At 35.8% G+C, this 14913-nt stretch overlaps 1 protein-coding gene across 2 annotated transcripts in view; it reads right to left on the bottom strand.

The window, feature by feature from the left end:
- Positions 1–14913, bottom strand: part of IGSF11 (immunoglobulin superfamily member 11) — a 119959-nt gene that overhangs the window by 20758 nt on the left and 84288 nt on the right. The window lies entirely within an intron of this gene.

Raw genomic sequence — 14913 nt, forward strand, 5'->3', positions numbered from 1 at the left:
TTTTCACACTACCTCATTTCAAAATTTGCCATCAAGATATAATAATAAAGATAGTGCAGTACCAGAATAAGGTACCCAGATCACCACAAAAATGGCCCAGAACTGAGAGTTCTAAAATAAAACCTTATATTTCTGGTCAATTGCTTTTCAACAAAGGTACAAGACAATTAAATGGGGGAAAGACTAGTCTTTTCAAAAAATGGTATTGGAACAATTCAATATTAATACGCAAAAAAAAAATAACTCAGACCTTTACCTCATAACATATACAAAAATTAATTCAAAATGTATCATAGACCTAAATGTAAGAGCTAAAACTATGAAACTTCTAGAAATAAATATAGAAGAAAATCTTTTTGATTTTGGGTTAGTCAGAGGTCTTAGAGATGTCACCGGGCCCATAAATCAAAAGAAAACAATAAATTTGACTTCATTAAAATTTTTAAGACTCTGTGCTTCAAAAGATTTAAGAAAATAAAAAGCCAAGGTACAGACTGGGAAAAAACATTTGTAAATCATATATCTGATAAACGATTTGTATATATATTATATAAAGAACTATTATAACTCAATAATAAAAAAGACAAACCACCTATTAAAATGGGTAAAATATGCTCAACATTATTACTCATTAGGGCATAGCATGTTAAAACCACAGTAAGATATCATTACATATCCACTGTAATGGCTATAACCAAGACAAAAGCAAGTGCTGCTGGGAATAGTCACTTTGGGAAACAGTTTCAGTTTCTTAAACAGTTTAACATAAACTTACCATACAACCTAGCAATTCCATTCCTAGAATGTACCCAAGTAAAATGAAAATATATGTCCACACAAATACTTGTCTGTGAATGTTCCTAGCAGCATTACATCATACCCCCAAATGGAAATAACACAAATACTCATAGACTGGTGAATGGATAAACAAAATGCAGAATATCCATACAATGAAATATTACTCAGAAATAAAAAGGAGCAAGCTACTTATACATGAATGAGACTCTCAAAAACATTTTGCTAAGTGAAAAAAGTCAGATGTGAAAGACTATATACTATATTATTCCACTTACACGAAACGTCCAGAAAAGGCAAATCTATAGAGACAGCAAGTAAATCAGTGGTTGTCTGGGACAAGAGGAGGGAGTAGGTATTGGTGCTAATATGTTCAATGGAACTTTTTAGAGCAACAGAAAACTTTTAAAACTGGGTTGTTACGATGGTCGTACAACTCCATAAATTAACGAAAAACAACTGAATTTTATACTTCAAATGAGTGAATTTTGTGGAATGGAAATTATCCCTCAATAATGCTGTTAAAATTTAAAAAAAAAGAAAAAGAAAAACAGTGACTTACCAGAGCCAACTCCTGGGAAGCCAAAATCAACTGTTATCTCTTCTGAAAAGAATACCCACCCCTCCCCACCTTCTAAATTCCCCTTACCCCCCCGCCCCCACCTCCACCCCGGGACTAAAGCTAAAATCATCGGGGAGATCCAACAAAGAAGCTATTCTAATCCTGAAAAATACATTAAGTCCATGGCAGTATCTCAAACTGTTTTTATTTTCAAGTGATATTATCTCAATTCTCCCCAAAAAATAACACAATAACATACTGTTATGACTACAATTAGTTTAGAAAATAAATGTACATAACTTTCCTTCTATAGAACTTCATGTTCTTCACATATAGTCTGATGATGCTAAATTTGCAAGATAAAATGTTCTATAAAATAAGTCATCTGTGGTAGAATATAAAGCACTTGATAACATCAGGAAAAGTCTCTAAGTTTCACAAAGGAAAGTTAAAAGAACCTCAGGCATTAAGAGGCAGAAAGGGAAGGTTATCTGATCATGGAATAGGCCATAAGCAGAGGAATAACCTATGTCATAGGGCAGAAGTGGGTTAAAGGAGTATACGTATTACAATAATTATGATAAATACCACCAGAAATGTTTTTAAGAATAAGTGTGGAAGCCAAACTGGTGACAAAACTTCCATCACTTCATTCTTCAGCTAATACTCCAAGGAAGAAGTGAAGGGAATATGCCCCTCTTAAACTACCCAGGATAATGTATACCTTCCATTCTCAATTCACTAATTTCAAGATGAACTCACACCATCTTTGATATAAATTTTAAAAAGAAAAAAATGGCCAATATAAGCAATGGTGGGATTTCACAGAAGGGAGAGTAGATTTGCAGGATAGAGAGGTGGGGGAAACATATCAGGGTCTGCTGGCAGAGATCAAGCCTCTGAAGTGGTATTAGCTATTAAACCAACTTCGTTTACTTCACATCTTTACATAAGGTTAACCTCGAAATCTCAAGTGTCAAGAGAGCTACAGAGGAAACATTCTAGATAAGCAGGCTTTCAGAACTTGTAAAAGTGTGAGGGTGAAGTTGGACAGATCTAGTTTGAAATCTGTCTCTTTCATCTACTCAGCTGTGTGGCCCCAAATAAATCATTTAATCTCTGATTCTGTTGCCTCATCTGTACAGTAGGGTTAAATACTACCACTGCATCATCAAAAGGGAATGATAAGGGCAGTACCAGATGCTGATGGCTGATGATAACTACTACCAGTACTGCTATTGCTAGGTAATATTTAGAGCACACTGACCAAATATCAAGTCCACCTTAAGCAGTATATATAAACATATATGTATACATATACATACATGGACACTCATTTAATCCTACAAGGTATTATTAATAGGTATTAATAGGTAATTTCAGGTGTACAAGTCAACAGAAGGCAGTGTGTGTGTATTGCCCAAAATTAGATTTCTTTCTGTCACCACATATTTGACCCCTTTTACCCCATATACCTTCCCTCACCACCCCCCACCACCACTCTCTGATAACCACTAGTCTACTGTCCATGAGTCTCTGTTTGTCTGTCATGTTTGTTTGTTGCTTTAGGTTTATATCCCACATATAAGTGATATCATGTGGTTTTCAACTTTTTCTGTCTGTTTTATTTCACTTAGCGTGATTATCTCAAGGTCCATCCATGTTGTCACAAATGGCAGTATTTCATCTCTTCTTATGGCTGAGTAATATTACATTGTATATATTACCACAGCTTTGGATCAGATTTGATCATCTATTATAGGACACTTCTGTTGCTTCCGTGTCTGGCCACCATGAATAATGCTGCTATGAACATAGGTGTGCAAATATCTTTTCCGTTATGAGTTTTCAAGTTTTGGGGGTAAATACCCAGTAGAGGGATTGCTGGATCATATGGTCGATTAATTCTTAGTTTTTTGAGGACCTTCCATATTGTTTTCCATAGTGGCCATTCAAGTCTTCAATCTACTCCTGCCATTACTTCTTAAAAACAGTTCTCCCTAGGTTTCCCAGAGACCTCCTGATGCCTTCATAACTCTTGTGATCATTCCTGGACTCTAACAGTGATGACCATTCCCCCTTCTTCTCGAAACACATTTTCCTCTTAACTTCAGTGATATAACTTACTCTGTCTTCTTTCTATATCACTGGATACTTCTGTCTCTTTTGCTGTTTCACCCTTCTCTACATGGCTATTAAATGTTGGCACTTCTCAAGGAGCTACCTTCTCTTCTTATGATAAACTCTCTCCCTATAGACTCTCATCTACTATCATGGCTTCGATTTTTTCATACACGACAATGGCTTCCAAATTTCTCTCTGTAACCCAAACCTCTCTTCTTATATCCAATTGCCTCCCAGACATCTCCATGTAGCTATCTGAAAGGGACCGCAGTCACCTTGTCCAAGATCAAACTCTTGCTCTTCCCTCCATGCCTGCCTCCACTGGATATCTGGCTCCTTTATAATGTTCCCTAAACTAGTGAATGGCTCAACCAGTCATCAGGTTGGACAAGTCAGAAATTGAGAAACCTTTCTTAATCCTTTCTACTCTCTCATAATCTCCCAAACCCCATTCATGATCAAATCTGATCCATTTTACAAACTGAATTTCACTTGACTTCTTCAGTCAGAGCCTTTGCTGTTTCCTCTGATTTTCTCCATTCCACACCCTAATCCCTTTACTTGGTAACCTCCTACTCATCCTTCACATTAGCTGGTGTTACCTTCTCACAGAAGAGCCTTTCCTGACCTCAGCCTAGGTCAGGACCTCTTAAAGCACTGATCCTTTCATTCTGAACAGTATCCAAAGTTGTAATCATACTTTCCTTAGTAAGGTATCTTCACTAGTATACTGTGAGATACATTAGAAACTCCATTACTGTAACCACACAATAAGAACTCAATAAACACATATTGCTGAGCTGATCTAATTCAATTTCCACATGAAAATCCTAGGGTCCAAAGAGATAGACTTGTTAAACATCTTAATATTGGGGCCTGCATCTTCTGACTTCCAACAGAGTGTGTTTTCTACCACAACAAACTCTTCCATTGATAATCTCAGAAAACTAATGATATTACTGCTTGTAACATGATTAGGGTAAAGTGATACTTCTGTATCAACAAAACTGACACTTAGCAATAAAAATTCTATTTGTAAACATATCTGCTCTACTAAGTTTCATGTAACTTTCTATAAAAAGGCTATTATATTCTTTATCAGAATTTTCTATGGAGAATTTTGAAAGTCATCTAACACCCTAAAGATATCAGATATTAAGATATCAGATACCAAAGTGAGTTTTAAGACAGACTACCCTGATGAACTGGCACAAGGAAGATAGCTGAAAACTGGCTATATAAATGGGTCAGGAGCAAATGTCTATAAAGAGTCTGTCTTTATGGAGAGAATTTTTTATTAGAGCTGTGGTGTGCTATAAGTCCCGTCCCATTCCCACCCAGCCTAAGGGCCTACATTCCTTGACTGTGCAAGGGCAAAGGACATCTGAAAGTTTCCAATGGATCAGATGTAAACACATGCAAGAGCTGGCTCAAGGTCATCTCAGATTCTGTCCAAGAGGGGTTGTCTAAGGAGATTTCCAACAGAAGGAAGCTGGGAGGAGACCTCTGGATTCCTAAGGGTGGGTCACTGGCATTGTGAGGACTACATGAATATTTCTGTATATAAATTAAGATTTTCTTGTTTTGATTTATTTTTAAACTCAGAAAAGTTGTACAACCTGCTTAAGTTTACATCTACGGAAAGAACCGGCTCTTGAATAAACTTAAAGGAATGCAGAAGACAAAATAAAGTTGCTTTGCGATTGTATCTCAGGATTCCTATTTAACATACCAATTCAACTGAGGATAATTAAAAATTTCTTAGAAAGATTAAAAAGAAGAGAAATAAATGTTTTTCATATTTTAAATGTTTAAATTTTTTTCCAGCTTGCTAAAAACCAATTAAAAATCCTATTTCCTTTTAATGTGCATTTCCATATTTGAAATTCTAGGCAGGAATTTAAACTTTAATGCTAAATATTGGATTAAAGATTCATTTAAAATATCTTACAATGTGCAACATTTGCACGTAAATGCATAATTTAAGAGCTGACTAGGCAGCATTTTACAGACTTGAATATTTTCTTAGTGTCTCACCCAAGAAAAATTAAGTCAACTCATAAATTCTGAATGACTCTTAGCAATTAAATAAGAAAGGCATATACCACATGACCTTGTTTCTTCTGAGGAGTTGAAATAGTAACAGTTGTCTATACTCTTTCTTTAGGCCCCTATGTCTCAAGATTTAAAGCAGAAAGAAATTCACGTTTTCTTAGACCAAGAGGTACATGTTAGAGGAAAATAAGCTGGCAGCAAAGAATCTTTAAAAATCTTAAGAGGGATCATGTACACTACATTGCCAAGAGAACAAAGGACCTTGTACAGTCATCTGCTAGGCTCAAAGGACAAGAAATATCCCCTACAAATCCATCAGAGCCAGAACACCTGAAGCTCAGAATGAGGACTGGCCCTAGTAATCCAACTGAGACTTCAAAATAGAATGTTTGCTGATGCCTGTGGAGCATGTGTTCATGTTTCAGATCAGCCCAACTGCCAGAACACGTCTCTCTGGGAATATGGTCCGTCTCTGGGAATACGGTCAGTAAAGCTTCCAAAGGATTGTACAGCATTTTGGGAGACCTATGTTTTCCTTTCACCTAAAATGTTAATATTCAACAGTCATAAAATGCTTATTGGCTTATATGATTCCCACATGATTTCATAAGTGCTGTTTCTTACATATAAAAATATAAAATTCATTTAACTTATTCAAGTTCTGTTTTGTAGTTGTCATACCAAAACAAATTTCAAAACACAAAAATTCTAGGCAACCTTCCTTATTTTCTGAAGGAAACTATGGAATAGCACAAGTCTCTAACATTGTACTGGTTTTTAAAAGCAAATCACTTTCTCTTCATACTTTAACCAAATTTTAATTAGGTGAAATTATCTTTATTATTACATCTTTTTTTAAACTGCCATCCCAACTAAAAATTAATATTTGTGTTAACTGACATTAAATTATATTTTGGCCATTAACACAGTACTAAGTGAAACTAAATGAAGAGTAAATATCTGGTTAATTGATCAATGTAGATGGCTTTATTATGCACTGGTCATCTCCGTTTATCAACTTATAGGATCACGGTCAAAGCTCTACTTCATTTTATGCATATTAAACAGTATATTTTATTGTTGGTATACAACGGCAGGCTACCATAAAATTATAGATACTTATCTTCTGGCTGAAGCACTGAACACTCATACACGTCCTATAGTATAGTATTGTTATTTCCATGGTATGATGGTTCCTCTTTAGATGCTATGGAAGTGCCTTCTCCTTGACTTCTCCTCTTCAACCATAAACATTCCTTAGGGGGCATGCCAAGGGCAAAAAGCATGCCAGAGGACCAAGGATTTCTTCAGGTGTGGTTCCAAAAGGCAGGTCCGGAGATAAAACAGAGAGAAGCCCAAGGCCTTGGACTGAACCATGCCCACACTCCACATTATTGCTCCCCTCTGTCACTTTTCAAATGACCAAAAAGTATATACATCTGCCTACTTGGCCCCTTCATGCCATGGCATGTCTATTATGTGTGACATTTACTCAGCAATAGCTCCTAACACTGGACATAAGCTTGATTAGAATTCTCTACAGTAAGTCTCCCATTATTAGCACCCTCTCCTCATTTTACATCTGGATTCAGGCACAGGTGTTCTAGTCCATTTAGGAATTCTCTTACAGGGATGACCACAGTCTGGCAAGGTTACATACATATTTTGCTTGGTCTACATCATATGACCCACTCAATTTGGTATATTGAATAACACAAAACCACAGATTACCAACTTGAGAGTTAGTAACATTGGGCCTGCATTTCACATGGCAACTGATTACTGATGCTCCTTTAGACAAAGCATGAGCTCTCCACATTGCCACAGTCCCCAGTCCCCATCACTTCCTATTATTCTACAATATAGCCCACTTTACTCAGTCACTATACCTGTTTGACTCCTGTGGGAATTTCTGTTTCCATACCCATTTTTAAAACTAAGCGAATAATGTCATTATAATTAGCTGTTTAAAGAAGCAGAAGCAAGCTACAAAAGCAGAACCTTGTTTTGCAATGTTATGATGGACATGACACTATGATTGCCACCAAACCTGCCATTCCCTTCAGTGAAAGCAGAACGAAGCAATTCCTTAAACATGGGTCACCATGATTTGTGACACAGAATCTCATTCACACCCTGGCTATCAGAGAGCGTAACCCATAGACTGAACAGTTGTTAACTGTTGATAACTGTTATAAGATCCTTGTCTAAAGATATACCAAATACAATGGCACCTGGCTAATCCAGTAGGACCTTCCCTTTTCGTGGGGAATTTGAGAAAGAAGCAACATGTGAAGAGAGAAGAGCTAGGTCACTAAAATAGAAATAAGAGGAACATTAAATAATGATAAAGGGGTCAACTGATCAAGAACATAATAGTCCTATGCATGCACCTAACAACAGCTTCAGAGTATATGAAGCAAAAACTGATAGAAGTGAAAGGAGAAAAAGGAAAAAAACAATTATAGTTTATAATTATAGTTTTATAGTTGGAGACTGGAACATTCTTCTGTTATTAACAAAGACATACAACAAATCCATTGAACAAATAGATAAAAATCAGTTTAAAAAATCAGTAAAAATACATAATGCCTAAACAATGAACTTATGAACTAACCAAAGACAGATTTTCAGAACACTCTAACAAACATCATGGAATACTGTCTAGTGTACATGGAACACTCTCCAAGAATAAAATCATACAAGAAATATAAATTAAATTAGAAAAAAAACACTAATAAAATCATCAAATATTTATAAAAATCTACTTCTAAATAATTCTCCAGTCAAAGGTGAAATTACAGGGCAAATCAGAAAATATAGTAAACTGCATGGAAATGAAAACAAAACACTATCAAAATTTATGAGAAGGAACCAAGCACTACTTAGAGGAAAATTAACAGCATCTAAATGCTCATATTACAAAAAGAAGAAAGGTTTCTAATCAACAACCCAAGCATCCATCTTACAAAATTAGAAAAAGAAAATCAAAATAAGTCAAAAGCAATCAAAAAAAGGTAAGAATTAAGAAAGAAAAATATAGAGTAAATCAATGAAATCAAAAGCTGGTTCTCTGAGGTCAATGAAATTGATAAATCTCTAACCAAACTGACCAAGAATATAAAGAGAAGACACAGGTATGAAAGAGGTAGGACTACAGATCCTAGAAACATTGAAAGAATAATAAATGGATATAATAAGTAACTCTGTGCTAATATATTTGATAACAGATATATGGACAAATTCCCTGAAAGACATGAAGTACCAAAGCTCACTCTAAAAGATATAGATAACCTGAATACCCCTATGTCCGTTAAAGAAAATGAATTTAATTTGCATTTCAAAATCCTCCCACAAAGATAACACCATGTTCAGATAGCTTCATTGGTGAACTCTACCAAACATTTAATAGAAAAAAAATTCTATATATAAACCCTTGCAGAAAAAAAGAGGGAACACTCCCCAACTCATTTTATGAGGCTAGCATTACCCCAATACAAAAATTCAGCAAGACAATATATACAAAGAAAATTACAGATTAACATCCCTTCTACACATTGACACAAAAGTCCTTAATGAAATATTAGCAACTGAATCCAGCAATATATAGAAAGGGTGAATTAATCATGTCAAAAGTGATGTTTATTCCAGGAACACAAGGTTCACTCGATATTTGAAATTATTATAATTCACCATACCAACATACTGAAAAATAAAAATACATACATAATCTTTTCAACAAGTACAGAAAAGGTAACAAAAATCAATATCTAGTCATTATAAAAACTCTCTTCAAACAAGGAAGAGTAGGGAACTTCCACAAACCTGTAACAAGCATCTGCCAAAAACTAGACAGCTAATATTGTATTTAAGAGTAAAGAGATAACTTCTACTTAATGGCTAAAGTTGCTTTCTTCCTATGATCAGAAACAAGGCGAGGATATCTGCCCTTGACATGTCTATTCAACATGGAGGTCTTAGCCTTTGCTACGAGGCAAGGATAAGAAACAAAAGGTATATAGACTGGAAAGGAAAAAGTAAAAATTCATTTATTTGTAGATAAAGCAATTATTTACATCAAGAATTCTAATGAATCTACAAAAAGCAACTAATTTTAATTAATAAATTGGTTTAGCAATGTTGCATAAACCAATATACAAATATTAACTATATAGAATCTATAAAATTTTGGAAATTAAAATTTTAAAATACCACTTATAATAGCATTAGAAAAATAAAACACTTAAGGATAGCTTTAACAAAATATCAGTAAGACCTATACAATGAAAATTACAAAACTTTCCTGAGAAAAAATTTAAAGACCTAAATAAATAGATACAGCACAGCTATTAATCAAAAGACTTAACACTGTTAAGGTGTCAAGTCTCCCCAAATTTGTCTATTGATTTAATACAAACCTAATCAAAAGTCTAGTGAGCTGTTTTGTAGAAATAGTCAAATCGCTTCTAACATATATGCATAAAAGTGAATATGAAAAAAAGCCAAATTTTGAAAAGAAAAAAAGTGTGAAGATTTACAATACCTGATTTTAAAACTTACTAGAAACCTATGATAATCAAGATCGTGTGAGACTGGCATAGGGACAGACATACAGAGAGTACAGAAATAGATCTACACATATGTGGTCAATTTATTTCCAACAAAGGTATCAAGGCTGGTTAATGGGAAAAGGATACTCTTTTCAAAAAACAGTGCTGTAAAAATTGGACCTCCATATGCAAAAAATATTAACTTTATCCTTACCTTACACCTGACATAAAGCTAATCTGCAATGGATCAAAAACTTAAATTTAAGAATGAAACTATAAAATTTCTATAAGGAAATACAGGAGAAAGTCTCAATGACTCTGAGTTAGAAACAGATTTCTTAAGATGCATAACTATTAAAATTAATATAATTAGACTTTCAAAATTAACAATTTCTTGTCTTCAAAGGACACTATTAAAAAAATAAAAATACCAGCTATATTTTGAAATAAAATGTTTTCAAAGCACTCCAAGGACTTGTATTTATAATACATTAACAACTTTTACAATTTGATCATATAAATAATATTACAAAAATAACCCAATTATAAAAATGTACCACAGAAAACATACAAATGAGTAATAAAAACAGAAAAAGATGCTCAATTTCATTAGTCAACAGAAAAATTAAAACCACACTGAGCTATCACTACACATCAACTAAAATGAATTAAATTAAATGACTGATAACACCAAGTGTGAATGAGAATGCAGAGCAACTCGAACTCACACATTTCTGGGGGTGCTGCAAAGTGGTATGGCCACTTGGGAATATTTTCACAGTATCTAACAAAGTTAAATATATACTTAACCATACTATCTGCCAATTCCAATTCTAGATAGTTACCCAAAAGATATAAAAACATACGTCCACAAGAACACCTATATGCAAATGCTCATAGAATCTTTACTCACAATAGCCAAAAAACTGGAAACTCCTCAACTTGCAGATGGAAAAAACACTGTGGCATAAACCATATGATGGAAAATGACTAGTCAACAGAAAGGAACAAACTACTGACATACGACATGGAAAAATATCAAAGTCATTATGTTAAGTGAAAGAACTCAGAAACAAAAGACAATATGTACCCATTCTTAATAATTCTGTATTCTGGAAAGGGTAAAACTATAGGAACAGAAAACACATCAGTGGTTGCGAAGGGCTGGATCTGGGGTAGAGTGGGGAAGCCACAGAGAACTGCACAGGAACATGAACAAGTCCTTGAGGTGACAGAAATATTCTAAATCACGACTGCAGTGGTGATTAGAAGACTAAGCATTTGTCAAAACTCAACAAACTGTACACCCAAAGGGGACTTTTATTGTATGCAAATTATAACTTAATAAATCTGATTTTTTTAATTAAAAAAAAAAAGGATGTTGGGATGCTAACAAAATCACTAGATGAACAGGGAAACAAGTTCAAGGCTAAACTTCCAGGAAAAAAAAAAATAATATGCTATAGAAGTGGCCTGATGAGAAAACTCCTGCAGCTGTCCCTGTCACCAAAGCCTAAACGCCAGAACCTTACTGCAACTACTAACGATGCCAGGTCTCTCTCAGGCACTCCGCCCTACACTATCATCCCCAAGGCCACATTCTTCTGCTGCTATCTATGCAGGCAAACAGAAGCTCTGCACAGAGCCCGTTCTTAACACTGCTCTCATCCAAATCATAGTCTCTCACCTATGTGCACCTGACTTGAAAACTGAAGTCCAAACTGCAAAAGAAGCTTGAAATTTGAGTTCTCACTTTTGAGACTGGGGAGTTGAACTCATAATGTGAAAATTTCTCCAAATGTAGAAGTACTATTCAATATTTGATGGCCGGACATGAATAGGACAAATGTTGACTATAGCAAGCAGTAAATGAAAACATTGAAAGTTGTTCCTCTTTCTCTTTCCTCTCCCATACCTCTTCTAATCCTGTCTTTGTCAAGCCCTCTGTATTTCCTTACCTAATAGGCCTTTGAAAGGTGGAAAGCTGAAGGACAAAAAGGCCTCCTGTCTCTACTGAAAGCCAGGGTTCACTGAGGAAATTACAGAGGAGGGAGTAGCTGCCTTTGAACTTGAGAAAGGAGAAAAGGGGCTACTGGAAAGGGCACAGAAGCTGGCCAAGTTCCTGAAGAAAAGGGGGCCCATGCTCTACTTTCCTCAGAGGCCAAGGGAAACAGCAGCTCCTCAAAGAGGATGGCTGCCCCTGGACACTGGGACTCTTGGGGCAAGATTCCCAAAGTCCCATGAGGCACAGAAGATGCAGTGCAAGACTTCAAGGACCCTGCTCAAACGTGGGGCATATTAGTTATCAGAGGGGTCTCCTAGTGTCTTGGCTCTGTAAGAGATCTTGCAGGGGAGAGGAAGGGCCTCGATGATAACTGATATTAAATTTCCTGCCACACTGGTAAGAAGAGAATCTCAGATTTGTATTTAACTAAATTTAAAGATAATAGATGAATAAACCTGTTTTGCACACCTCTGTGGGTCCTAGAAATGATAAGTATAATTTAAAACAAAATCTTAATGCCCCCACCCCAAGGATTATTTTTTTTAATATCTTTGTGCTTTCAAATTTCGGAAGTCACTGTTTAGAGACAGGGCAGGGCCTGGGGAGAGAAAAGTGACAGCCTATGGGCTATTTTTCCAGTGTTTCAGATTCTAGCTAAATCTGAACTTGTGAGTGACTAACCTTTTCCAGGGGGAAAAGTTCAAAATTATTTGCTGTTTAACCTTCTAAAGAACTTCCGAAAATCTAGGCTTTTAACCTGAACAATGATTAGGGTAGGAAAAATGTATTTTTTTTCCTGGCTTAGTTTTGCTTTGTTTCCTAAAGAAATTACACAGCACTTTAGTTTACATTTTGGTACGCCTTTCTGACATTGTCACACTGTAGCTCAATGCCAGTACCAGTCTGGTTAGTAGACTGAAGATTTATACTGAGAAATACTAACTAGAGTTTCCAGATGGCGAAAGGCCAGATAAATGGTCTTTACTGTTAAATACAGCCATGCACTCTCAACTTCGCCTCTCAGTTGAATACAGCCCCACTTGGCTATAATGAGCGAGCTCCATTTGTTTAATGAAGCATTCATATGATAAAAGTGGCTAAATCAACAAATAGAGTAATTTATGAACAAATAAAGCCATCTGAAACCATCAGGAAGGATGTTATATTCTGCAACCAATTAAATTCTTTAAAAAAATGGCTCAACTGAAATGTTTTATTCTTATTCACCAATATACTGTCTCTTTCCAAACTAAACTCTATTCTTTAAAACTTTCATCTTTTGAGTATGTTTGTGCCAGTAGTTGTTTAACTTTTAGTTTAGTTTAAAGCATTCTTTAGTGTGTGCAACATGAAAAAATAAGAGATCTGAAATGCGGAAATAGGGAGTTTGGTTATTCATTCTGTTAGAAGATTTTAGAGATTTTGGGAAAACAAGGCAGAGTGAGAGACATCCTCATATCTCTCCCCTTGAAACAGCAATAAGTTGTACATCTAAAACTGAACAAAAAACACCCAAACTGCATATCTGAACGTGGGATCTGCGCATAAGAGCTATCGCAAGTCAGAACCCTGGGTGTCAAGGGCAGCATACTGGGACAAATAAAGAAGCTGCCTCTCGCAGCCTCTGGAGCTACTTGTAGGAGGAGGGGGAGGGGTGAAGGTGCAGTGACTTCCCTGATCAGTCCTGCCTGGAAATGCCAGGACTTTTCTATGCAGCCGGCAGCAGGGCTCAGTCATCAAGGCACAAAGCAGAGAAATGGAATAAGATAGCAGAGAAACAACAGTTGATTTTTACTGGCCCTAGTCGCAAAACTGAGTCTGAGCTACAGCCCCTAATCCCCAACCCAGAGGGTATCTCTCCCCCATACCCTCTGAGACCAATCACCATGGAGCCCCTGGGGAATCTGAGCAAACGCTACCAAAACTGTTGCTAACACTGACAGGCACTGAAACTGAAGGTAGTGTGATTAAAATCTACAAGAAAATAAAAGACAGTAGGCTTTATGTAAAGCAGGAATCCAAGAGGCTTAGACACCACCTACTTGAAACCAAAAGAAAGGCACATTCTTTGCAGCAGGCTAAAGAGAGACCTTTATATAATAAACCTGCTTTCTGGAAAAACAACAGAATGCACTTCCATTAATGCTCAGGCAGAGAAATAGTCTATTAAACACCATGAACAACCAAGGTGACAAGGCATCTCAGAAAGAAAGAGAAAAATCTCCAGAAAATAAGCTTACAGACATAGAAATATGACAAATTCAGTACTTCTGAAAAAACTCAATGAGATCTAAAACAACTCAAATTAACAATTTCAGTAACTGAAAAAACAGCTAGATGAGCAGAGCAAGGAGGTTGAACCCTTAAAAAGAACAAAATAGAACTTCTGGAGATGAAGAACACACTGCAAGAGTTGAAAAATGAAATAGCAAAGCAAGCCTGCAGAGTCGACCAAATGGAGGAAAGGATCAGTGATATCGAACACAGAAATCTAGAAATAAATTAGAAGGGAGAAGAGAGAAACTGAAGAATAGAATGTAATTAAAGAGATATTCAAGAACTAGCTGATACCATCAGGAGAGGAAATATAAGAATAATGAGCATTATCGAAGGCGAGGAAAAGGAACATGGATTAAAAAGCATTTTCAGACAAATAGTGGATAAGAATTTCCCAAATCTAAGGAATCAGCTGAAACTTGGAACTCAAGAAGTCAAGAGAACACCCAATTATCTCAATCCAAAAAGGCCTTCACCAAGACACATTGTATTAAAGTTCTCAAAAATCAATGACAAAGATAGAATTCTCAGGGCAGCCAGGGAGA

Source organism: Pteropus alecto, unplaced genomic scaffold, assembly GCF_000325575.1.
Source record: "Pteropus alecto unplaced genomic scaffold, ASM32557v1 scaffold270, whole genome shotgun sequence".
NCBI classification, from domain to species: Eukaryota; Metazoa; Chordata; class Mammalia; order Chiroptera; family Pteropodidae; genus Pteropus; species Pteropus alecto.